Source organism: Pseudophryne corroboree, chromosome 11 (assembly GCF_028390025.1).
Source record: "Pseudophryne corroboree isolate aPseCor3 chromosome 11, aPseCor3.hap2, whole genome shotgun sequence".
Taxonomy (NCBI): Eukaryota; Metazoa; Chordata; class Amphibia; order Anura; family Myobatrachidae; genus Pseudophryne; species Pseudophryne corroboree.
This window is the reverse complement of record NC_086454.1, coordinates 94,721,934-94,749,764: the sequence shown is the minus strand read 5'-3', so window position 1 is coordinate 94,749,764 and position 27,831 is coordinate 94,721,934. Positions and strand designations below refer to the sequence as shown.

Genomic DNA, 27,831 nt, shown 5'->3' with positions numbered 1-27,831 from the left:
AAATCGCATTTTCATCACATCATTGTTTCTACATTTGGGTCATAAATCAAATCCATTGGAATTACAATTTCCTCACTCCTTAAACTCATCACCCTGGTACTTTGTTTGCACTTCGTTAAAGCCTGACCGCATCTAAATATCAAGCCAATCGTTATGATAACACCTAAGATACATAGGAGAAACTTCCCTACATCCATTATGACTCCTTGAGCCCATTCTCCTAAACCGGAGAACCAATTTCGCGGGTTCAACCATGACACCCAACCAGTCAGCTCATTACCTACAGCAGCAAGAGTGAGATTGTGTCTCCTGCGAAATTCCCACTTCAGTTGGAGAATATCGTCCATCTTTTGGTCTATGACCTCGACCGGGTCCTCGGTACTATTTGTAATATATGTGCAACATTTCACGCCGTACTGCGTTGCCAGTGTGACACAATATCCACCTGTTACTGCCGTGAGATAATTGAGAATCATTCTATGCTGAACCAGTTCTGTTTTATAAGCTTGAAGTTCTCTTCCAGTATACCTAAATGTGTCATCATACATTTCTGTGATATTATCTAACAAATTTGCAAGCGCAGATATGTATTTATAATTCAACACTCCTCTGGCGGTGCGAGTGATGTCTAACGTGATTAGAACCTGAATCCCGGTGGATTCATGGATCATGTCAGAGGCCGGATGCTCTGTTCTTTCTATCAGGTGCCGTTTAACTACGTGCTCGTAATGGGTGTGAGTATAAGGAGCTTGGGCAACACGGTGTATATCTTTCATTTTGGCATGTGATACAGTCATTACTTCAGGCAGTACTTTTCCAATATAACACAATCCTTCAGAGTTTGGGGCAAGTCACTTATACGCCTTCCTCCCGCATATGAAATATGCATCATCGGGGAGAACATATGGGACGGAGTAGGACATAACCATATTACACATCTTCCATGTGAAATCTCCTAACCCTAATTCTCCCAACTGTCTAGTACACGTATCAGCTTGTACGATATGTGCACAGTATCCTGGTGATACCTCTCCAACTCTCGTAATCCTATTTCCTAGGGTATACCTATATCGGAAAGATTTTCCTCTACTGGCTATGTGGCGTACAAGCTCTGTATCTGTCGGCATTCTAACTGCTCTATATGAAAAGGTCATGGTTTGGTTACTCCATGACACTTCCCAATTTCCCGGCTTTCGGGGATTGGAAATGTTAAAACATATGAGGGATCTATCCACATGATATTGGTGGAGCTTCAAACTAGGAGGACTGGAGATATTAAACCTCCTGTCCACCGGCCTCCCACCACTTAGCTCAAGTACCTCCCCTACCGTTAAAGGAAATGGTACTAGTCCTGATTTGCTATGACCTTGAGGTACTTGAGAGCATACCCAACAATCTGTTTGATTTAACACACTACCCACTAAAGAGTGATAGTCACTCAAGGGATGCCGGGCCATGTGGATATTAAAACTGGATTGGCATTTCTTGATGCACCCATCCTCAACTACATTGTCACAGAGCCTACAGATACAGTTTTCTTTTCAGCTAACAATGTTTACAAGTAACATGGCTGTTAGATCGTTTCCGGTACTCGCCTTTTGCTTGGTGGTTGTGTTGCTATTGGAAATTTACACTTCTGTCTCAGTCATCGGAACCTTTCTGGATCCTTTCTCGACCTCACTGGTACTCTCGCCGGAACAGACTGCTCTGGTCAACATCATGGTCAACAGGAAAATCCATATCACAGTCTCTTGGGGCAAGTCCATCTTACAGGAGGAGAAAAGAAGAAATTTGTAATGGGGGTACAGGAAAACAGTTTGAGGGGGAGAGAAACTTGTTACGATAATTAAGTTCTCTAGTCTTGTTGTTCTTCTTGTTCTGCTGTCATCTCAAAGGTGCTGTCTCTCAGTCTTCCAAACGAACATTCCGGTGATGCAATATTTCTTCCAAACCAGCGACCTTCTGTAAGGAGCAAAAATCTTGCATTACCATTTGTCTAGCTGATGTATGACATACCATCTTTAAAACATGAAAACATGAGTGAGAAGAGGGAGAGGGAAAAAAAAAAACAACGAGAGAGAGAGAACCGTTCACATATGTATATACATATATATATATATATAACATAACACATCAATAAACAACAGAGAAAAATTTTTTTTTTCAAACATAAACATTTTCTAAAACATTGTCAGATCATCAGGCTGTCATATCTACATGTCCAATGGTTTCCTTGCGCAGTCCCTCCCCCCAGCACTTCCATATTCCACTGTCTGTATCTGGCCAGAATACATTGATGCGGATAGGTCATGCTGGGGTTTGGTAGACTTCTGCAAAGACCAAGTATATATGCAATGTTTGAATCCTACCAATAATCGTCAGAGATGGGGAGAGAGAAAAAGAAACATTTCACAGATACATTTACAACGTTTCACCCGGTCATTCCTGTGTCTTCATGGAATGACCTCCCAATTTATTAACTGTTACCTCAGGCTTACCATCAGTCCTAATGATCACCTTTCCTGACTACATGTTACAGGTGCGGCCTATGTGATCCCTGATTATAATTTGGGGTGTTATAACTTTGCTCGTATTCATGTCTAGGGGGTCTGACTTTATGTGGGCTGTTGCAGTTGCTGGCATAATGCCCTTCTCTTTTACAACGATAACAAACCCTGGGCTTCCTCCAAGTGTCAGTGAAATGGGGTCTTGGTTGATTTGATGCCTCCTCAACCGCTTGGATGCTCATCACCATCAACCGCTTTCCCTGTACCTCCCTGATTCCTTGGATATCATGATTATGTTGTTGTCTAGGGGGTTTATATACCTTCTGTAAATTTCTTGATCTACAATCTCTTGCATAATGGCCTTCCTTCTGGCAATTATAACACCTTATCACCTTGGACTTACCCACAGGGATCTGAGGCTCCTTACGTCTCTGCGTTTCCCTGTGCTTGCTGATGTTTTGCTCATGCCCAACAGCAGAGTCCCTTAATGCAGTTACTGATTTATCTCTCCAGTATGGATTGGTGATCTGTACCCTTGCTCTCAACACTTCCTTTAACCCATCCATTAGCACAGATACTGCTATTTCTCTGTGCGGTGCACTTGTTTCGATGTTTTCTATACCCGTATACCTAGTCATGTCCTGCAATGCCCGATGGAAATAATTAGAAGTACTTTCCCCTTCGTTTTGTCTTATGGAGAAAATCTCATTCCACTTGACAACGGCAGGGAAATATACTCCTAACTGTCGGTTGATCTGCTTAATACATTCCTGATTGTTTTCCTCCGTACGTGGTACCTCTGTGTTTAATTTACAATCAGCAATAAATTTCGCAGGGTCAACGCTGGAGGGCAAACATGCCCTCAGCACTGTCCGCCAATCTTTGTTGGTGGGTTCTGTGGAGTTTCCTAGTTCTTTAATAAACCTTTGACATGTTACCAGATTTTTCCTAGGATCAGGAAATTCAGACATAATTGATCTCAATTCCATCCGGGACCAGGGACGGCGCATTGCACTGTCCTTGACGGGAATGATTCCCTGATCGTCAGTCTTCCCATTGGGGACTGTGATCACCCTGACAGGACTAAATTCAATTATATCATCTTGTGTTGGTTCTTCAATATGAGGTACATTTGTTTGTGCATGATATATAACATTGTACGTACCTGTGGACACGACCTCACCTGACCCTCCGTTAGGGGGTTTGATTATTGCCTTTACCGATTTGGTCGCGTCCACCTGGATGTCTTGTGTGATGGCTGCTGGAAGAGGTGCCGACATCGTTCTGGGCTCACATTCTTGCTGATAATCCTGAGGGAAGTTTAACATGGGGTGCGACTTGCACAGGTTAACATTTGTACATTTAACACTTTCATTTTCATAAACATTATTACATTTTACACTTTCATTCTTAACACAGTTACTAAGTGCATTTTTATCGTACACCAGTGTGTCATTCTCTGTAACCACCTTCTCTTTCATTGCCACATTTCTCTCACCAAGGTGAGAGTCAGCTGTATGAGCTAGCTCTCCTTGTATTTCACTTTCCCCTTGCCATAACTGTAAACAATCATTTTGTCTAATCCTCTGCTTAGCAGATTTTATTAGACCTATCCTTTTTCGTGGGTTCTGCAATACCTCAGGGTTCAGACTGTCTACCCGGGGAGACTGTTCCCCATCATCCTCTGTCATACGTTCCCATTCGTTGCATAATACCTGATACCTGGCGGACCCTTTGGGCCAGCAACTACCAACGTGAACCCTTGTTGGACGTCCCTTCTTTGAGCAACTGGCCCCCATCGTTTGTAGATATTGCTGTCTTAGCTAATTCTGACAAACAGACCAAATTGCCCGCGGTAAGGCGACGGTGAAAGTTCAACTAGTGCTTTCACTCACTCTGCGCCCCAATTGGCCTATCCAATCCGTGGGATCTTTTGTAACCTCTATTTACTGGGGCGCGTGGGAGTATGCGATCCCTCCCCAGCAAGTATTGGTCGTTAGAGATTTGCTTAGTGAACAGCGAAACTCCCTTAAAATAATAAAAACCTACACAAATCACGTTAGAATGTACAAATAGCGTTTATGATCCCACAATAAATTGTTGATGGGTACCAAGGTAACAAACTAATGCACACAATTACGTGCGGTCCAGTCGCACAGCGCATAAATAACTAAATATTTATACGCTTTACGACCAATGGAATCGGTTGTTTAGGCTGCGAAACCTTCAGCCGGAGCTTTAACTATATGGGTGCTACGCAAAACCCCCCCGGGGCTGCGCTTGAATACCTCGCAGTCCTTTTGTCTGCGGAAACTACTTGCTCCTTTACCTTATACAATGTTAACGTGGGCAAGCCAGTCCACGCCACCAAGTGTCCACTCACCTGATGTGGTCTCCGACGGGATCCCGATTTGTGGGTTCACAAAAAATAATACCTTAAGTTCCACACTCACTCCTATTCAATCATATACACTTTTAATCTTTCTGTACAGAAATTCCTTTCATACAGGTAGGAGTCCAATCCCTGGGTTTGCAGTAGAAAAAGGTTTTATTTTAACTAATACGTGTACTATTTATCAGGTGGCTATACTATACCGCCCACCCTAAACAAGGTTATTGTGTGATATGAGTCTCAATGGGCGTATCCGTACGCTCCGTTGCGTAAAACACGCCACGTGCGTATGCCTTTGCGTCACGTACGTGCTTTTGCACGTTGTCCGAGACAAAAGTGCAGATACGCCCACAGCGACACAATCAACACGCTTCTATCAATGTAAACAATACTCAACAGAAATCGCTTACCATCCACCACACAGTATTTGCTATGCTGTGTGTGTGTTCTTTACACTTATACCCTTAACAATTTTCCTTTGTAATCTTAACTAAATAGCACCAGATTTCTTCAGCACGTGTCTAATAATCAATTCTAATGGCAACAAGAAAGTGAGCTACAACAATGTAGATGTGTGCGTGCATGCGTGTGTGCGTATGCAAAAGCAGAAATAAACAGTTTTAAAAGATAATAGTGTATTGTTCTTACCTCCGGTTCCGGATTCCACCCCAGCACTCCTACAGCGTAGCGAAACAGACGCTTATCTAGTCAGCACTACTGTATCCCTCACCACCAATACGGATACGAAAGGATACTGCGTTCCCGCCCTTTGCTGACAGATAAAGTCTGTTTTAGCTAGTGCGGATGGATGTGTGGAGGGAGGACGAGCCCTCAATTGAGAATGCTGATTTGATTACCTTATTAAACACTCTAAGAGGTTAAGAGACTTTGTACGCTATTGGAGTATGTAGTACCGTAAGGGTACGCTCTTAGCGTAGCGGACGCTGTATCGGGAGCGAGCCGCTCGAGCGACACAAACGCTCGCGAGAATACGCTGTTGGTATCGGGCACACAATAGTTGAGCGAATACCGTAATGCTACGCTATCAGCGTAGCGGACGCTCGAGACCACGAGGAGATCACGAGCGGCGCATACGCTCACAAGATAACAATCATTAAACCTTGTATGTAACACACAGAAAAGATATTCTTATGCTGTCAACCTTGTACTAGAACCAATGTAGCGATATAACGCTGTTTAACCTTGTTAATACTAAAGCTGTTTGAGCGATTGAGATGCTCTTATTACCCCTTGCAATATAATGAATACACACTACCGTGTTAAGGGTCCAAAACCTTTTACTAACAAGAGTCTTAAGTTATTTCAAAAAGGGGAAACAATTCACAAGTCATACGCTACAAACTAACATATAAATCTAACCGAATATCTAGACAGAAATATACAATAACGTTACAATCTTAAACTAAACCGAAAGAGAGAGAGAATGTGTCAAATACAAACAAAGAGCAATGATTACAGAGAATTACTTACATACACACACTGGGAACGATCGCAGCGCAGCCTGGTACCAGACCCCAAGTTTGTCAATATGATAACCCTTTGTGGAGAGAGTCTGATCCCTGTTCAGGCTGGCTGACCTTATATACACTACACACAATACAGTACAATGGTCCCTACATTCTTATTGTTCATTGGACACAGGAATTCGTCTTCGCATTATAACAAAAGGTCATAGGTTGATTCATACAGGTGGGCTGTGACGATTTCCAACTGCTCAGGTGGGTGGGAAACTAGGTTTCCCGCCGCATGGCTAAGTAAGTGCAAATAATAGTAAATGGACATAAACTTCTTATGTCCATAACTATTCGCACGAGCGATTAATCCGCTCCAAACCAACACCGGAATATTGCTAATTAAATACTCTTCCGATGGATACTAAACATCACTGTATGACTCCTGTTGGACCCTTCGTACAATACAAAGAGGGATCTCTCTGTCCAGGAACATGCTACATTAACTAAACTTTCAGAATCTATCAAAGGGACCATGATCTTTAAAATACATTATATAGTGAAAATATGTAACGATTGAGTCGCACGCTACGAACACATAAACTCTACCGTAAATACGCATACCGTGCCCCTGCGGGTGCACGTAACAGCGGGTATGCGCATGCACGGGAGAGCGCACGCATGCGCAGCACGGACCCGTATGAGGTGCAAATATGGTAGTGTGCATAGAGATATTTTTCTGACTTTGACAGGAACTACGAATAGGCTTGAATAAAACCCTTCTCCTTGTTGCAACAAGGGAACCAGGACAATGATTTGATCCTGACACAATTTTTGTATTGCCGCTGCCACACTTCCCTGTCTGGGATAGAAGCTGGTAAAGTCGATTTGAAAAATCGGCATGGGGGAATGTCTTGAAACTCCAGTTTGTACCCGTGGGACACTATTTGTACAACCCACGGGTCCAGGCCAGATTGAACCCAGAACTGACTGAAGAGTTTCAGACGTGCCCCCAATTGAGCGGACTCCCGCAAGGAAGCCCCAGCGTCATGCTGAAGATTTGGCAGAAGCAGAGGTTGATTTCTGCTCCTGTGATCCTGGAGACACTGTGGGCTTTTTTCCTTTTCCCCTTCCTTTACCCGCAAAGAAAGGGGAACCTTTACGCTTTTTGTATTTATTGGGCCGAAAGGACTGCATCTGAGAGTGATGTGTCTTTTTCGTCAGCGCAGGAGCATTAGGCAAGAATGTCGACTTACCCGCGGTAGCCGCAGAAACTAAAGCATCCAGCCCATCTCCAAACAAGGCCTCACCTTTATATGGGAGAGCCTCCATATTCCTTTTGGAATCTGCGTTAGCATTCCATTGGCGAATCCACAACGCCCTCCGTGCTGAGATTGCCATGGTAGCGGCTCTTGATCCCAAGAGACCAATTTCTTTCATGGCTTCTAGCATGTACGCAGCAGCATCTTTGATATGACCTAACGTTAGGAGTATCTCGTCTCTATCGTCAATGTCTGATGACAAGTTTTCTGACCACTTTTCAATAGCTCTACTCACCCACACACAGGAAATGGTAGGCCTGAGTAGTGTCCCATTGGCCACATAAATAGATTTCAACGTATTCTCTAACTTGCGGTCTGCCAGCTCCTTAAGTGAAGCCGTCCCAGGCGCAGGGAGAACCACCTTTTTTGTTAACCGCGACAGGGCACCTTTTCCTGTCCTCTGCAGGGAAAGGGTAAGCTCCCTGAATTATTTAGGGAACCTGAAATTTATTTTCAGGATTGGTGCATACTCCCTCAAAGAGACTGTTCAGCTCATGAGATGGAGGAAAATATACATTAATTTTCTTTTCTTTACAAAAGTAAGCCTTCTCCTGTGGTAAAGGAGGGGCCTCCGTAACTTCTAACACCTCCTTTATAGCAACAATCATGCATTGAATGTTTTTTGCTAATTTTGGACCTATTCCCCTGGAATCACTAGTGTCGACACAGGAATCAAGAGTCCGTGTCGGTATCAGTTTGTACTATTTGTGCAAATGCCCTTTTATGTGACCCAGTGGGGTCCCCTGTGGATGAAAAGGCAGAACTATGAAAAATCACATCTTTGACAGATTTTCTCCAGTTTTCTGCATGAGACTCAGACTTATCCAATCTCTTACTGATATGATTCACACTATCACGTAATTCTTTCACCCATTCAGGCTCTCGGTGTGACGGCAGCGCCACCACATTACAACCCTGTGTCCCTAAAATGGCTCTCAGGGGAAGAGCTCCCTGCCTCAGACATGCCGCACAAGTGCACAATCACACCACAGACACTCCGGGGCTTATAGGGGACAGACCCACAGTAAAATCTGTCAGAGGGACACAGAAAGGAATTGCCAGTCCACAACTCAGCGCCTAAAGAAAGATCCCTGTGTTGTAATTTTGTACAGAGACTTTCCGCGCTATATATATTGCCAATAATAGGTTATAGTACCACAATATACACTTTCCCCCAGGAGGATCAGCGTTTCTTCCCCTGCTGTCTGCTGGAAGAAAATGGCGCTGAGCAGTGTGCTGGCTGCCTGAGGAAGAAGCCCCGTCCCCTGCAATGGCGCGTTTTTCCTCAGCTATTGAAATTAGATATTTATACTGACAGGGGTGTAGGACTGTCCCACAGCATCATATGCCACCTTTTGCCAGTGAGCGTAGGTTTCATGCTGCCCAGGGCGCCCCCCCCCCTTCCCGCGCCCTGCTGTGCACTGTTATGAAGAGCATGTTCGCGCAGCGTTCCCGCTCGCTGCGCGGTACCTTAAGCCGTCACGATGACCGGAGATCCCTCTCTGCAGACCTCCGGTAATACTACTCACCAGTCTTCTGACTTCTGGCTCTGTTAGGGGGGTGACGGCATGCTGTGGGAGTGAGCGCATAGCCGCAGCTAGTGTTCAGTACCCTTCAGGAGCTAATGGTGTGTCCTGTCAGCAGAAGCAGATCCATGAAACTCTTTAGGAAGTTGGTTCCTACTTCTTCCCCCTAAGTCCCACGAAGCAGAGAAACTGTTGCCAGCAGTCTCCCTGAAAATAAAAAACCTAACATAAAGGGGGAGATCAACTCAGAATGAGGGCCTGTGCCCATTGAATTACGATGAAGACTTAAAGCAGAAAGATGAAAATTATCATTGTCTTATATATGCTTTTGAACATGCTTTCCACTATATCTACATTAAAAGATCTAACATTCTCATGTATCTCTCGTGAGTCACCGGCCATCTCATCAATTTCTTCCACAGAATCATATTCAGGTGACACATCATCATAATCCAGACTAGCATCTGACCTAGATATTTTAGTAAAAAATTCTTCCGTAGATACAAATGATTTTCGCATCCAATCCATTAGCTCCTGTAGCTGATTAGGCTGCTGTGTAGGAGTGGGATTTTTTTTTTGCACACACTCTTCACAAAACACCATGGTGGTCATTCCGAGTTGTTCGCTCTGTAATTTTCTTCCCATCGCAGCGATTTTCCGCTAACTGCGCATGCGCAATGTTCGCACTGCGACTGCGCCAAGTAAATTTGCTATGCAGTTAGGTATTTTACTCACGGCATTACGAGGTTTTTTCTTCGTTCTGGTGATCGTAATGTGATTGACAGGAAGTGGGTGTTTCTGGGCGGAAACAGGTCGTTTTATGGGTGTGTTTGAAAAAAACGCTACCGTTTCTGGGAAAAACGCGGGAGTGGCTGGAGAAACGGAGGAGTGTCTGGGCGAACGCTGGGTGTGTTTGTGATGTCAAACCAGGAACGACAAGCACTGAACTGATCGCACTGGAAGAGTAAGTCTCGAGCTACTCAGAAACTGCACAGAGAAGTCTTTTTGCAATATTGCGAATCTTTCGTTCGCAATTTTGCTAAGCTAAGATTCACTCCCAGTAGGCGGCGGCTTAGCGTGTGCAAAGCTGCTAAAAGCAGCTTGCGAGCGAACAACTCGGAATGAGGGCCCATATCCTGTGTTCCTGAGAACAACTTATCACATGCGGCACAAACACATTTCAAATGCTTTTTCTTCAACAGCTTCTTCTTAGTCCCAGTATTAGGCACACTATAAACAAGAAACCTCCAGTCCCTAACTTTCCTATTTCTTATATCAAATTCCTAACAGCAACCCTAGAAGGGCTTACCTCGATTAGGCGCTATTTTGCTGTTCAGATGGTGCTTCAGCATTACCCTCTGCAGTCCTTGTTTCCATTTTTCCTGGAGGAGAGCTATATACTCTCAGCGATGCTCTGCACCATTTTAAGCCCCTTTGACCTCCTGTACGTGCAGTTCACAGCCACACAGCATTCTGGTAGCCACATCACCTGTTTCTGATACACATGTGCAATCCATACTTCCAGATGTGGCGCCATTTTGGATACTGGTTTAGCCAGCAGCTACCAGCGCTGCCCTGGAAATAGTCTACGGCTCAATGTAACTCACCCGGACTGTAGCACGGGTGTCCTGGGGCCTAGACTGCTATGCTAACAACGTTTTTTTAAACATATCTGGGGAACCACTCCACCACAGGCTGCGGCAAAACAGGCGCACTGGGTACAAGATGTGAGGTAAGCCATATTTAGTTTAAAACAAACTTCCTTGCAGTGTCCTATACTCATAGGAGACAAGGCAAAAAAAAAAAAAACAACAGGAGGTGGAGCCAGAATATATAGAAAGGGGGGCGGTCCATGGAATTTAAAAATAAAACTCTCTGTCTGTACTAAGGGGAACAGATCCTATTCCCAGTATAATGGCTGTAATGGAGGAACAAAGAAGAGTGTAGAAGTTGCCCATGGCAACCAGCTTTGAAGTAATATCAGAAGCATTCTAGGAAGCAGCAGATTGGTTGCCACTTCACTGCTTCATACATCTCTCCCCCCCCCCCCAGCTGCATTTATCAGATTTTCTCATGCGAAGTGACGGGTGCGTCCAGAACTCGCAACTAGTCCGGATAAAGTTTATCCGGATTACTGCTTGCACCTCAGTAGGGTGTGAGCAGAGATCAGTGATACGTTCCACCTTGGAGTTGGGTCGCCAAAACAATTTAATTAGCACCCGGCCACTTTAGATGGGAGCTAATTCTTCCTAACAATTTAATCTCCTCCTACATGTCAGGTTTTCGTTGAGGGGGAAATGCAGAAAATCTAAAGATAAGTTGAAAAATTGTCCATAGCAACCAGAGTATCATTTACTTAGTACATTCTACATAGAAACAGAATTTAATGGCAGCTACTTGGCCAATCTAGTCTGCCCATGTACACTTACACACAAGTGTTCATTTTTGTGAAGAGTCAATTAACCTACCAGTTATGGGGCAGATGCATAAACCTGAAGAAGTGATAAAGTAGTAATAAATGCAAGGTAATAATGCACCGCCCAGGACGTGGCCACGGCGGTGAGCGGGTAGGAAGCAGGTTGGTGGAGCTCCATGGACGGATTGATCCTGAACCCATCCTGGGGCCCCTTCTGAGGCTCAAACTCGGCCTGGACTAGTAAACTGTCTGTGGGGAGGCGGCGGGCATTATCTGTGGACCCTTGCCGGAGCTCCCAGCCTGCGCCAGCGGCCGCCCGACTCTTGGGCCTAGGCCGCCAGAGGATCCCCGGGCTCAATTTACACTGCACTGCCGCGCGCACGGACCCGCGGCGATCGCCGGAATTTGGCTTCCCCTGCGCCTGGGGTGAGCGGCGCCCCTCACCTGTGCCCCCTGGTTGATTCTCCCCGCCACTTCTGCCCCCCTGGAGCCAGGAATTGAGCTTCTTGTACAGGGAAGGGAGAGATTGAAAAATCCGGCGGCCATCTTGGCTGCAGCTTTCTTCACATATCCTGCCTGTGTGACTCTATGCATTCGTGGGGATTGCAGGGCTGAGGGATTTGCTCTGGGCACGGACTGTCCTGTCTTTTGTTGAACACTACATATTATATATTATCATATCGCCCCAGGTCCCTCTGCCCCCCCCCCCCCTCCCTCTGCTGTACTTTCCTGTTGGATGCCCTGGAGTGCTGCTGACATTATACCTCCTCCCCTCTGCTGTGCTTTCTGACACTGAATACAGGGACCTTGAGTGCTGCCTGAGCCTTGTCACCATGGTGAAGGGTGGCCAGTGTGCGGTGGCGGCTAAATTGGAGAAGTTTGCCCGTCAACCGGCTGCTCAGCCGACTCCCCCGGCTGGGGCCGACTCGGGCGCGGACGTACAGCCACCTCCTCCTTCCATTCAGCAGGTCCTAGAGGTCATAGCGGCCAGTGAACAGCGCCTGTCGGGCAAAATGGAGAAGGTGCAGTGTGACCTAACCTTATAACGCCAGGATGTTCAGCGGGTCCGGGAGAGAGTGGGAGAAACAGAGACGCGGGTCTCTAATTTGGAAGACCTCAGTGGCCCCCTCCAACCGTCTGTTTCTGCGGTTATACAGCAAGTCTCTACACTGCAAACTAAACTCCTGGATATGGAGGGACGACTTTGCAGAAACAACGTGAGATTCGTGGGCTTGCCTGAGAAGGAGGAAGGAGTACATACTGAGGACTTCCTGGAATCCTGGCTGACAGAAGCGTATGGCGATGAATCCTTTACATCCCAGTTTGCAGTGGAGCGGGCGCATCGGGTACCGTTCCGGCCTCTGCCCCCAGGCGCCCCGCCGCAAACATTTATAGCCAAGTTTCTACACTATAAAGACCGAGACTCTGTTCTACGCCTGGGTCGCACGAAGGGCCCCCTGATTTGAAATGGTGTCCGGGTGTCCGCATTTCCGGATTTTGCTGCGGATGTCCAAAAAGACCGGGCCCAGTTTCTGCCTGTCAAGCGGCAACTTCGCGACCTGAATCTCCCCTATTCGATGCTGTTCCCCTCTCGGCTGCGTGTGGTGGCGGACGGGGAAACTAGGTTCTTCAACTCTCCGAGGGAGGCGGCGGCCTGGCTGGACAGATATGCTCCAGATGCCTGCCAGCTGGCTCCGGACTGACGCCCAGCTACCTTTCTCCATGGGCCTACAATATGCAAGTATACGTCCGGGGAGCTTCCCCTGGTCATGGTTGTTCTGGACATTGTTGAGCAGTGACTTTACATACAGTATTAGGTGTTTTCTTTCCCTTTGGGTCTGTTTGCTGCACATAGCGCTGTCGTAGGCCTTCTTTGACTACCAGGGTTGGTGGTTTGTTAGGGATATGTGTATGCCACAGTTCGGGGAGGTATACGGGGAGGGGGGATGTTGTGGGGATGCTGTTTGTTTCTCTGATGTTTTTATTTCTGTTTTGTATTGTTTTTTGTTTTTTATATGATGGCCTATTCTTATGCGAAGTGAGGTTGTGCTATTTAAGGGGTCATGGGTCCCGGGGTAGCGCTCTGCAGGGGCATGTAGGAGCCCAGACAATGCTGCTGCTTGGGTTTTCACAAGGTGCTGCGTCTCATAATATGCATGGTACGACATGTCTGCTTTAAAGATTTTGGCATGGAACGTCCGGGGCATTAATAATAAAGTGAAGCGGTCCCTGGTATTCAAAATGATTAAGAAATATGGCCTGGACGTCATCTGTTTGAGCGAGACTCATTTGGAGGGAAATAGGCTGTTGTCACTCCGTAGGCCTTGGGTGGGCTGGGCGTAACATTCCTCTCATTCCTACTCTTCCAGGGGAGTATAGGTTATGATACGGAGAACCGTACAGTTTGAATTGATCACGGTAAATGCTGATCCATATGGCAGGTTTGTGTTTATGGAATGTAAGATGAACTCCCGTGCTTTGCTCATTCTGTCTGTCTATATCCCCCCCCCCCCCCCGTTTTTGTATGATGTCCTGCAGAAAGCTGCCTCGTTTATTGCTTCATCCCCCCATATTCCTGTTATATGTCTGGGAGATTTTAATAATGTGCTGGATGTCTCTCTGGATAGATGGAGGTCCTCTCGAGATCCGGGGGCGGGAGGTGGCCAGTCAACTTCTCACTCTAAGTTTGCGGATGTTATAGATAGCATGCAGTGGGTGGATGTTTGGAGGGTTCGGCACCCTACACTTAGGCAGTACTCATGCTTCTCTGGTACGCATGGCTCCTTCTCCAGAATCGACCTGGCCCTGGTCTCGCCCGAGCTTCTACTTAGTGTAACGGATGTTCATTATGAAGCGCGAGGGGTGTCTGACCACTCGCCCATGTTGTTGTCTCTCGCTGTGGAGTGCCGGAGGGGACAGTCTTACTGGAGGTTGCAACCATCCTGGTTGATTCAGGTAGGAGAATGCCCGGATGTAAAGTCCAGATGGGAGGGCTTTTTTGCGGATAATGTGGGCTCGGCCCTGGTACATGTTGGTGTCTGGGACACATTCAAAGCATATCTGCGTGGTACGCTGATTGGTAAAATTGCTACCCGCAAGTTAGAGTACAGAGCGACGGAGCGACAGCTTGAGTATGACTATAGGGATCTAGAGACCAGATATTTGGCGGAAGGCACCTCCGCACTAAAGGTACGGTGGTTGTTAGCTAAGGAGGCTTGGCTGGCTCACCTCTCAGACAAAAAATGCACGCTCCCTCTTGTTCAGGGCAACTAATATACACTGCTCAAAAAAATAAAGGGAACACTAAAATAACACATCCTAGATGTGAATGAATTAAAATATTCTTATTAAATACTTTGTTCTTCATTTTGAACAATACATAGTTGAATGTGCTTAAAACCATACAAAAATGATCAATGGAAATCAAATTTTTTAACCCATGGAGGTCTGGATTTGGAGTCACCCTCAAAATTAAAGTGGAAAAACACACTACAGGCTGATCCAACTTTGATGTAATGTCCTTAAAACAAGTCAAAATGAGGCTCAGTAGTGTGTGTGGCCTCCACGTGCCTGTATGACCTCCCTACAACCCACACAAGTGGCTCAGGTAGTGCAGCTCATCCAGGATGGCACATCAATGCGAGCTGTGGCAAGAAGGTTTGCTGTGTCTGTCAGTGTAGTGTCCAGAGCATGGAGGCACTACCAGGAGACAGGCCAGTACATCAGGAGACATGGAGGAGGCCGTAGGAGGGCAACAACCCAGCAGCAGGACTGCTACCTCCGCCTTTGTGCAAGGAGGAACAGGAGCACTGCCAGAGCCCTGCAAAATGACCTCCAGCAAGCCACAAATGTGCATGTGTCTACTCAAACGATCAGAAACAGACTCCATGAGGGTGGTATGAGGGCCCGACGCCCACAGGTGGGGGTTGAGCTTACAGCCCAACACCGTGTAGGACTTTTGGCATTTGCCAGAGAACACCAAGATTGGCAAATTCGCCACTGGCGCCCTGTGCTCTTCACAGATGAAAGCAGGTTCTCACTGAGCACATGTGACAGAGTCTGGAAACGCCAAGGAGAACGTTCTGCTGCCTGCAACATCCTCCAGGCGGGCCAGTCCATAGCATCAATGCCTTCGTCTTGCAGGAACTGCTGACACACTCCAGCCACATGAGGTCTAGTATTGTCTTGCATTAGGAGGAACCCAGGGCCAACCGCACCAGCATATGGTCTCACAAGGGGTCTGAGGATCTCATCTCGGTACCTAATGGCAGTCAGGCTACCTCTGGCAAGCACATGGAGGACTGTGCGGCCCCCCAAAGAAATGCCACCTCACACCATTACTGACCCACTGCCAAACCGGTCATTCTGGAGGATGTTGCAGGCAGCAGAATGTTCTCCTTGGCGTCTCCAGACTCTGTCACATGTGCTCAGTGAGAACCTGCTTTCATCTGTGAAGAGCACAGGGCGCCAGTGACGAATTTGCCAATCTTGGTGTTCTTTGGTAAATGCCAAACGTCCTGCACGGTGTTGGGCTGTAAGCACAACCCCCACCTGTGGGTGTCGGGCCCTCATACCACCCTCATGGAGTCTGTTTCTGATCGTTTGAGTAGACACATGCAAATTTGTGGCTTGCTGGAGGTCATTTTGCAGGGCTCTGGCAGTGCTCCTGTTCCTCCTTGCACAAAGGCGGAGGTAGCAGTCCTGCTGCTGGGTTGTTGCCCTCCTACGGCCTCCTCCATGTCTCCTGATGGGTTAAAAAATTTGATTTCCATTGATAATTTTTGTGTGATTTTGTTGTCAGCACATTCAACTATGTAAAGAACAAAGTATTTAATAAGAATATTTCATTCATTCAGATCTAGGATGTGTTATTTTAGTGTTCCCTTTATTTTTTTTGAGCAGTGTATATATGCAGGCAGAGAGGCCAGGTTGTTTATTAGCTCATTTGGTGCACTATGACCGTCCTGGGAATACGATAGTGCAGATGTCTGGCCCCGACGGCTCCATAGTGAGCAATACCCCTGACATGGTACAGCTGTTCCTTTCGTACTTTAGGGAGATTTATGACTCTCAGATGACGTGCTCCGAGGGGGACTTAGATATATACTTGTCTAATATACCCCTTTCAAAGCTTCCCCCTGAGGCTAGGGATTCTCTAGACGCGCCCTTGACTTTAGAAGTGACTGCGGCGTTAGGAATGTGTCCCGGTGGTAAGTCTCCGGGAAGTGATGGTATTCCCACCGAGCTGTACAAACAGTATGTGCAGTTCTTTGGCCCACAACTGCTTGAGATGTACACGGATATATTTGCCACCAATCAACTTCCTCCATCAATGTCCGATGCCGTTATTATAGTACTGCCAAAGCCCGGCAAGGACCCCAAATCGATGGAGTCCTATAGACCAATCTCCCTTATCTCTACCGATGCCAAGATCCTGGCAAAAATCCTTGCGGTTCGGCTCAACCTGGTTATCCAAACTGTAATACATCGGGATTAATCTGGCTTCATGCCGGGGAAATCCAAGTCCGTCAATTTGCGCAGGCTCTATACTGTATTACAGGCTCCACATGATTTCCCCTCGGATGCGGTTGTAGTTTCGCTGGATGCGGCTAAGTCCTTCGACAGCGTTGAATGGTCCTATCTGTGGGGAGTCATGAAATATATGGGCTTTGGTCCTAATTTCATACAACGGATCAAACTACTCTATCAAAATCCACGTGCCAGGATCTTGGTCAACGGCTATATATCCTCCTCCTTCACCTTGGCTCGGGGCACCAGACAGGGATGCCCCCTTTCCCCCGCCTTATTTGTCATAGCCATCGAGCCCTTGGCTTGTCTGGTTAGGTCGCACTCGGACATTGGGGGAGTTGTTACGGGCCCCTGCACTGATAAAATAGCCCTTTATGCGGATGACCTGTTGCTGTTCTTACATGACTATGCAGTGGATATGCCTGTAGTGCTGCAGGTCATAGAGACCTTTGGCGGCTTCTCAGGTCTCCGTATAAACTGGTCCAAATCATTTATAATGCCCATTATGGGTTCTCCTCCCCAGGGGTTCACTACGGCTGGCCGGCGGTCGGGCTCCCGGCGACCAGCATCCCGGCGCCGGGAGCCCGACCGCCGGCTTACCGACAGCGTGGCGAGCGCAAATGAGCCCCTTGCGGGCTCGCTGCGCTCGCCACACTATTTTATTCTCCCTCTATGGGGGTCGTGGACCCCCACGAGGGAAAATAAGTGTCGGTATGCCGGCTGTCGGGCTCCCGGCGCCGGTATACTGAGCGCCGGGAGCCCGACCGCCGGCATACAGAAGACCACCCCTCCTCAGGCCCCGAAGATACCCCTGCCGCTGTGCTGGACAAGCCAGTTTAAATACCTGGTGATCCAGGTTACTAATGACCCCTCGGACTTTATACCCTTGAACCTTGACCCTCTTGTACACATGATTGTACGCAAGTCAAGGGCCTGGTGTGAACTCCCGCTGACAATGACGGGTAGGGTTAGCCTTATTAAAATGATAGTTTTGCCCAAGCTACTGTATGTTTTTTCACAATCCCCTGTGTACGTCTTTCCGGCCTTCTTTAAGAAATTAACCAGTATATTAACATCACTGATATGGGCCAATAAAAGGCCTAGAATAAAGTTGACTACCCTTACTAGACAAAAAGCAGACAGGGGCTTGGCCTTGCCTCACTTCCAACTGTACTACTATGCGGCCCAGCTAGCTCACATTGGCATTTGGTTACGGGGAGGAGAGGCGGCTGATTTATGTTGGGCGTTTCTTAGGTGCTATTACCCGGACCTTTCCCCGGCGCAGATTCTGGTGGGAGAGAGCGCTTCCCGACTGTCTCCTATTGTTTTTCAGGCCATGAAGATTTGGCTGGCCTTGACAGGTATGCATGGGTATGATGGTATGGACCCAGATACTCCTCTTTAGCACTCCGCATCGCTTCGTGAGATGGGGTCCTTGGAGGGAGCGGGGGTGTGGGCCCCATACTCGGTGACTTCCATATCCCAGCTGTATAGCGACGGTGCTCTGAAATCCTTTCAGCACCTAAAAGAGGAGTTTGGTCTCCCGAACTCTTACTTTTACAGATATTTGCAGCTCCGGCACGCCTTACAATCGCAGTTCGGGGATTCTCCCCCGGCGCTCCTCCCCTTCCCCATTAAGACCTTTTTATGTGCATTGGGTCGGGTCAAGGTGATCTCCTTCACCTACTCGTACCTTCTTGCAACAATTCATGCAGACCCGCTCTCGAACCTTCGGGAACGTTGGGAGCATGATTTAGGCCCTATAGATGTGGAGGAGTGGGGGGTCGCGCTGGGTAACTTGAGCCAGGTCATCAAATCACTGCGGTTCCAACAAATTCAACTCTTTATACTACACAGATCGTATATGACGCCGAGCAGGTTGGTCAGATTCGGGGCTGGTGGTGCTGCCACTTGTCCTAAATGCAGGACTGCTGGCGGATCATTCTGGCATCTAGTGTGGGAGTGTCTGTCCTTGCAGGTGTTTTGGGCTGGTGTCGGGTCGATTCTGGAACATACAGGGATACCGAGAGGCATGCTGACTCCGGGATTCTGCATTTTGGGGGCGGGAGGGCCTGATTCTGGGCCTCGGTGGGAGGGCTTGTATGCTCGTAGCATTTGCGCCCTTGCTAAGGTATGCATAGCGCGGACATGGATTGCCCCACTTTCTCCTACGATGTCTGCATTTAAAGCCCTGGTGAATGACACCATATTGAAAGATCGGTATGTCTATATGAAAAACAATGCTCTCTCTAAATACGGGAAAATATGGTACTTCTGGATCAATTCTATATACTCCTCCCCTGCCCTCAAGCTTTGAGACGTACTGTGCCTTAATGATGGCCTGGTTATCTGGGACTTGTGTAAACGACCTGGGCCCCTCCCCCCGTATTGGTATTTCTATTATGCGGATTTTGTACCTCACCTCGCACGACTACAAGACTATAGGCTTGATGGTATTGATTTGTTTTATTCTGCTTATGTGTTTTGTTTATTATTTATTTTATCTATTTTTTTATAATTATTGTTATTTTAGGCATCTTTGTTTGGTGCACTAGGCCATATCTGGCCTTATAGTTGGGGGGTTAATTGAGCTAGTTTGGGAAGAAATTTGAAAATGTTTTACGAATGTGTTGACATTTATTTTCAGACTTCAGAAAAACGGTTTTTGTGGGTTGATATTAGATAGCCTTAAGTCTGCCGGTCATGCTTAAACCTATGTGTATATGGTGTGGCGGGGCTATGTAAACTGTATATGTTATATAACATCACCCGGATCTCCCGGTGTACACTGAAATGTCTGTAATTCTTCCATTTTTGTTGAATAAAAATACTCTATTAAAAAAAAATAATAATGCACCGGCCAATCATTACAGATCTGAAAAATGACAGGAGCGGACAGGTTGATGCTTTATTCCTTCTCCAGGCTTAATATATCTGCCCCTATGTTTGGATTGTGGGAGGAAACTGGAGTAACCGGAAGTAACCTATGCAAGCACTGGTGAGAATCAAACCCATGACCTCACTGCAGTAATGGTAACCACTGGCCACAATAATACAATCTAAGGCTGTGTACACACGGTGCGATGCACCGTAGAGCCAGACATTGACTATTCGTCGTGGCCGAAGGCCAGCCCCCGCCGTTATAGTCAATGTTGGGCTGCCGGCAGTGTATTTTTTTTCTTGCGATGCCGAGCTCGCGGGACCTGGCATCGGCATCGCAAGGACTATACACACGGTGAGATATGCACTATATTTTCTTACGATTTTGACTATATAGTCAAAATCGAAAGAAATATAGCACTGTGTGTACACAGCTTAATTACTTGCTATGGACAACTGCACCACTTGCCTTTTTTAGAAGGTTTGATACATCTCCGCCGTAAGTCAAATTTGTTTCTGTCTAGACTTCCAAATTGTTTGTCTGCTTGTGTGCATGAGGCATTGAATGGGAGCAGCATTTGGAAGGCATGCTGTTCCTTGTAGTGCCAATGGGAGATCCTGGGGGTGGCTCCCAGGTAAGTTAGCTCTCTGTCTGGAAGTGTTTTAGTAATAGCCTTTATCATGAGGCGTACTGTGACAAATTACATGGCCATATGTGGGCACTGCTATCAAGTAGAGTTAGGACTGCTGTATCAGAGAAGCCGTGAAGTAGCCAGCAGCTAAACATGTGTTTGCACACATTTGTGACGAATTCTCTGAATTTTATTACCAGATAGATTCAGGGATGGTTACAGGTAATTTTCAGTGTGCGGAAGGGAATTGGGGGTGGGGATTTGCACCCCCATTCCTCTTTGTTTGTTGTTAGACTGCTGTAAGTTAAACCAAAAATAGAAAAGAGAAAAAAAAAGGCCTTTCAACAAATGACAGTAGCCTCAAATGCAAATATCTGAGGGTGGTAGAGGCTTGGGACAAAAACAGTGTTCTCAGCTAAGTTTAGGCTAGATCAGCAGTGGCCAACCCGTGGCTCTCGAGCCACTTGCGGCTTGGTCGGCTCCTGGCCACTGCTGACCCCAGCCCCAGACACATGCACGCCTCTCCAGCGGCGGTGTCTCACTTCAAACTGGCGCCGGCCCGTGAGCGCCGACCAGCAGCTAAGGCTCCTGATTGGCTCACGGACCGGCGCCTAATTGAAGAGACACCGCCGCCGAAGAGTGACCAGCAGCGCGGTGTGCGGGGATTGGGGCGCGGGGGGAGGCTGGTGAGCACTGGGGGGACATGTGTATCTGGCACTGAGGGCATAGCAGGCACTATGGTGACGTGTATATGGCACTGTGGGGACATGCGTATCTGGAACTGGAGGCATAGCAGGCACTGTGGGGACATGCGCATCTGCAGTGGGGGCATATCTGGCACTGGGGGCATAGCAGGCACTGTGGGGACATGCGTATCTGGAACTGGAGGCATAGCAGCCACTGTGGGGACATGCGCATCTGCAGTGGGGGCATATCTGGCACTGGGGGCATAGCAGGCACTGTGGGGACATGTGTATCTGGCACTGTGGGACATGTGTATCTGCACTGGGAGCATATCTGGCACTGGGAGGACATGTGTATCTGGCACTGTGGGGGCATATATGTATGAGGCACCCATTTTTTGCCGTTTTTATATGTATGTGGCACTGTACAACATGATGAAAAGAGGGGTTATGATATGAGGTCCTACTTATACAAACGTAATACCGAAAGGTGTGCATACAAAAATGGGGTGTGGCTTTGTGACAACTAGACCAAGCTCCCATATTTGTAGTGGCTCTTGACTACAGATATTTTCTGGCTCTTTGCCTCTGACTGGTTGGCCACCCCTGGGCTAGATGAAGATAAATACTGTTCAACTTTATTTATTTTTTTTAACCAATTTTAGGCTTAATATATGTCAAGGTCCATATCAGAGGGATTCAACATGTAGCCCTCCAGCTGCTGTGGAACTACAGTTTTCCTATCATGGCATGCTAAAACTGAGGCAGGGTTTAAGACTGAAGTACAACTAGAACTCCACACCAACGCACACACTTTGATAACCTACCAGCCATTTATAACCTAACATATATTATATATATATATATATATATATATATATATATATATATATATAAAATTTTACACACACACTTGGTGATTTCTAAACAGCATATCAACTGAAGTATCAGGTCATCTGAGGGGTAGAAAAAATTTTTTTTTTAGGTTGTCTTCTTTTTTGGGATCGCAATGTGAAAGTCACCTTGCGATCCCAATGCACGGTCCCGCGCGGTCGGCATCACAAGCATAAATAAGACTGTGCAGGCAAGTAAATTTTGACTATCGCGAAAAGAGTCAAAATTTACACTTAGCCAAAATCGCACAGTCAGTATCACAAGCACAGTCATTATGTGCTTGCGATACCGACTTAGTCCCTGTCGAAAAGTGAGAATCGGGGTTAGCCCGAATCTCACCATGTCTACACACCTTGAGGTTCAAATCCAGAAGCAAAAATTGTGCCAAGAATCTAAATTTTACTCCATGTTAAATTGCAGAAATTATAATTGTTTTGATTACCAACGCACTTAGTGTTTAGAGAGTGCACCTGCATTTCCTCTTTTCTTCTGTGTGGCGCTACAAGTCTCAGAATGGCAGCACTCTTATGTTTAGAATTAGGGAGTGCAGTCATGACACCCCCCCCCCCCCCTTTCCTTATTAATATTAGTAGCAGCCTTCCTTTAATTCTTATGCTGTGAAATAAACAGACCACACTAGGTCTTCTCAAACAATTTAATGGCAAACAAACAAAGAAAGGTACCACACTTTGTTTACAAAATGACTTCTAGTCAGAACGTTGTGTGTGTTTGTGTGTGCACAATTAAAACATTGGTAAATACCCAGGGTGGGGAGGGATAAGAACGTAAAGGTTACAAAGGGTTAATCAATTTAACAGACACGCTGGCTTCAAACTTAGATTTCTTTTTAATCCACAAACTCAGCGATCAGCTATGCAGTAGTGGTTACCTTTATTTTTATTTTTTTATTTTTTCCTCTTTAAACCATTAAAGAAAATTCATATTTTCTACATTTTACAACACAATTTCACACAGAAAAAAAAAAAAAAACCCACAAACTAAACTTTGCTTTGCAAATCAAGGAAACAAAATAAAATTAAAACAAATTCAAGACAATTAAGAAAAGCATCTGTGAGGAAGGGAAAGTGAAGATTTCATGAGTCCTGTTCACGGCAGCACAGAAGGACAACTTGGTCAAATAGTGGCAACTTTGTTTTTGTTTTTTCTTGACTTCACATTGTGAAATAAATCACTTAACATTGTTTTCTAGTAGAAAAAGGCAAAAAACTGTACAAAATCCTAGTGTTAACTACAATCAGTTTGTACCAATATAAAAGCCCACAGGTTTGTCTCAAAAAGATTTTTTTTTTCTTTTTTTTTTTTTACTTTATATAGAATTATTCACAAAAAGCAGGCAGATATTAGGAAGGCGGAGGTAACATTATGGCAATGCATAAAATCACCACAGAACTTTTTTTTTTTTTTTTTTAATTCTCTTTGTTGTTTAAAAAGTAGTCAGAAGAAAGCCATTTTGGCATTTTGTTTGATCCGGAGAGGACGTTCTCTCTTTTTTTTTTTTTATTAAGAGCTTCTCAATTGAGACGTAGGCTGAATTGAGACGTAGGTTGTGAGGAAGAGAAGGAGTCACTCCCTTCTGAGCGAGCTTATACACTGCTCAGCCCTGCATGGAGCTGTGTGCTGAGACTGCGCTGGGCGATTCCTACCTCCAAATACAAAGAAGAAGAAAAAAAGAGCTTAACGGCATAACCCTAGGGCACGCACTTTGCTTTTAAGGGAGCTTGGGTTATACCCTGTGGACAAAAGGCACCAGAAGAGGGAGCATGAAGAGTTATCTTACAAATGAACTGCTCCACAGGACTTGGGAAAGCTTCAGTGGCTCTCAATCCCAGAATGCTTCAAGACGGAAGCAATATAACAGCTGGCTCAGCCTGTAACTGGATACCATTGGGTGGGTGTACATACAGCAACAGTGAACAGTTTTAACTACCAGTGCGTATTAAAGAGCCAGATTCTTGCAATACATCATGTCAGAAAGTTGCATTTTCCTTGTCCAATTTGTTTACGCTACGAATCAAGAGGATCTCCCTACTGACGTGCCACGGCGATTATTATAAACCGCCTTCTGCGCAAGAGGTAATCCTCATGAAATAGGGTCAGGGTCAGCACTGGCCGCTACGGACCACTGATTGGTGCAATCACCCTGTCAGTTCGGGGGTAAGAAGGCGCAGCACAGTCTGAGCACGCAGCAGAAATACCTTGTACTGCACATCTATTCAAACAAGAAAAATACGAAATTAAAAGGACACAACACAAACTATTTAAAAAGATGATGTTTTACACCCCTGCTTTGCATTTTACCTCTAAAACAGAAAAATAAACGAAGCTCAGTGATCCTGACCGCCCCCCCTGGAGGGGTGGTTCTATACTCTGAGCAGCAATGAAATACAGACATGTAGAGGACAAGGCATAATTATATATATTCTTTTTTTTTTTTTGGCACAATTAGTTTAATGAGAAATCAAAACTGGTCACATTTTGCTGAAGAGATGGCTTATTTAATAAGAAAGAGACAGCACCCCAAATTAAAAAAAAATTGGGCAGATCTGCTGGGCTACACACAAGATCTGGGTAGTTTTGGGTATGCATGTATGTGTGTGTGGGGGGAGGGCGCACAGACTTTACTACAAAATATGAAGAGTTACAACACTCCATACTTAAAAAATAATAATAATTTCCAAAAACACAAAAAGCCATTTCCATTTGTAGACAGCAAAATGTGATACCTATGCGATTCCAATGACAACGTTTAGTTAAAAAATAAAACCCCAAAATATAGCCCCCTACCCTAACTCCCCCCAACTAGCTCAAGTAGAGAGGAGATATAGATTGAATTTGGTTGGTACAAACACACACAAAAAAACAAAAAACAAAAAAAAACATTAAACAAAGTGTGCCAGCTAGGCCTGCTCAAAAGATTAGGTACAAAGTATCATCCCAAAATTAAGTGGTTACTTTATGAATTTCTAGAAAAATAGATTTATATAACTTTTTTTTTTTTTAATAATCAAATGCGAGATTTAAATATTGTGTCCCTCTTCGCAGTCTTTGTAGCAAAGCCAATTTGGCAACACGCAAGAAACATACAGAGAAAAAGAAAAAAACAAAAAAACAAAAAACAAAAACACAACATGGTAAAAAAATACACATTAGCATCAAAAAAAGTCAACACAAGTTCAGAGGTGAGAGTTCAAGCATCAAAGAAGCTGAAGAAACAAGGATTTGGACGATGTACTTGAACGCCACACCGACATGCTTTAGAGGCACAATGATGGACAAATGGCAGGAAGGGATCTAGAAAACAAAAACAAACCAGAGAAAACAGGGAGAAGCACTGAGTTACACAACGCAATACATCAAATCACAGAGAGAAAGACACAGCTAGACACAGGGGCCTAGCTCAGCAAGGACATGCAGAGACAACGGGGACCACAGTACGCTCTTATAAAAAGGTCCTCGGTGTCTAGAAGGGGACACAACATAATGTCACACGCATGTACACGGAACTGTGAGAGGGTCTGGGAGGGACAACACACCCGACAGACATAAATTAGAGAGACTAGAATCACCATGCAAAAAGGAACCCAATAGGAGGAGCCAGCCCAGCACCCCACATGGACACAATGGGAAAGGAGCGGCAGTATGAAGACCAACAGAACTCAAACCGCTCCATGTAAACTCTGGACTTTTGTGGTCATGTTGTGGAGCAGGGATGCCTGCATGCTCTGCGTCTGCATCAATGCTGTGGAGCACAGCTAGAACGACTGTAAAACAAGCAGTACCCCCTAAATAAGACCACTGCCCCGTCTTTCCAGCATGCATTAAGCAGAGGCCTTGATGGAGCCACTGTTCTCAGAAGTCCAGTGAGAATCCATGGCTTTCATTATATCTGAAGTATCTTTACTCCATTTTTTTGGCAACATTTTATTATGGTTAGTCAAAAAAAAATTTAAAAAAATGTAATACATTTTAAAATAGCCCACGTCTCCACTCTGGTCTTCAGTCTCCTTCTGCATTACAGGCTTTGGCCAAATGGTGGCCCTTTAGCTGCTGTGAATACTACAGATCCCAGCATGCCCTCCCAGACTCTACCTGCATGATCTATATGGCCTGTATGAAAGTTTTCTGTCCACTATGAAGAAGCAATTAATACTAGAGGTGAGTAACTGCAGCATTTTCTGAAAGCCGTCAAGCACTGGCTAAGCTTCCTTGTGAAGCAGTTTTGTAGTCATAGAGATCAACAGAGTCATAGAGATCAATGGGGCAGATGTAGTAACCAGGAGAAGGCATAAGGAAGTGATAAACCAGTGATAAGTGCAAGGCAATAAATGCACCAGCCAATCAGCTCCTAATTGTTAATTTACATATTGGAGCTGTTTGGGTGGTGCATTTATCACATTGCACTTATCACTTCCTTATGCCTTCTCCAAGTAAATACATCTGCCCCAATGATCCCGTACTAATGGCAGATGAATGGAACATAGCTCAAGATGGGAGATACTTGCTGAACGCAACTACAAAATGTTTGTCGCCTACTTCGCAACATTCAGGGATATTTATTTAACCAGCTATTGAGGAACTAAGAATTTCACACAGCACAAAAAAGAAAGCACACTTTTGCTATAATATGCACACACAGTAATCATGCAATGTCAAATGTAAGGCTTTCAAAAAGAGGGGTGACTTCCGGTGTCCACTTTTGACATCACTAAGTAAAATAGGGAAGAAAGCATTGCATGGGGGGGAAAAAGGAACACTGCTATAAATACATAATATAGTTAACAAAACTTAAAAAATTCTTCCCGATCTTTTACAGGCACCATTACCTGCTTAATAAATGTCCCTTACTGTCTCACAGGTGACAGATTACACACAAACCCCTCCGTTTCCCCCTATAATGGATATTAAATCAGAGGTTTGGCACGCTGGTTACAGTTTGTAAATTACCGACCTGGAATTTGCACAGAGAAATTATTCTGGTCACAAACTGAAGATACAACTTGCTTGCTTGTATTAAATAGTCACCAGTGATTGAAAAGTGCACTTTTCTGTCAAGGAATATGCACTGACTGTAAGACCCCACCAGCTCCCCCAATGACACATTGAAGTACAGGGGGGAAACCTATACCCCAGGTCATGACAAAAATGCTTCACCTCTGAAAACACTGCTGATAGTCTGTTCCTCCCCCTTACTACCCTGTTCAGCATTCTGCAGCTCTTCAAATTACTTTAACAGAGCTAGTTATTGCGGGGGGAGAACGGGACATAAGCATTGGGAACGCCAACAAACAAGTCTACAGATAAGGCAATGAGAAGTGACAGAACATATAGAAAATGCAGAAAAGCGTTACCAAAAATCAAACCATATGATTGTCACTAAATTGAAGTTTGTCTGAACTTTTGGGTCTTCTAAAAGCACTGTTAAGCAGGTAGGAGGGGTGAAAAATCAGAGTTGCTTGGGCTATGGGAGGGTTTAAATACTGAAATCAGGAAGAGATGCGTTTCACATTTATATAACTCAGACGCCTCCTCTGCTGGGCATGAGTTATGCCCCTCCGCA

General features: G+C 45.6%; 1 protein-coding gene across 10 annotated transcripts in view; it reads right to left on the bottom strand.

Moving 5' to 3' along the window:
- Nucleotides 1-22,894: 22,894 nt before the first annotated feature.
- CELF1 (CUGBP Elav-like family member 1) overlaps nucleotides 22,895-27,831 on the bottom strand; it is a 105,228-nt gene continuing 100,291 nt past the window's right edge. For all 10 annotated transcript variants that reach the window (XM_063944579.1, XM_063944570.1, XM_063944573.1 and 7 more), the window contains one exon: nucleotides 22,895-25,565. The gene's annotated coding sequence lies outside the window, so the exon portion shown is untranslated. The remainder of the gene's footprint in view (nucleotides 25,566-27,831) is intronic.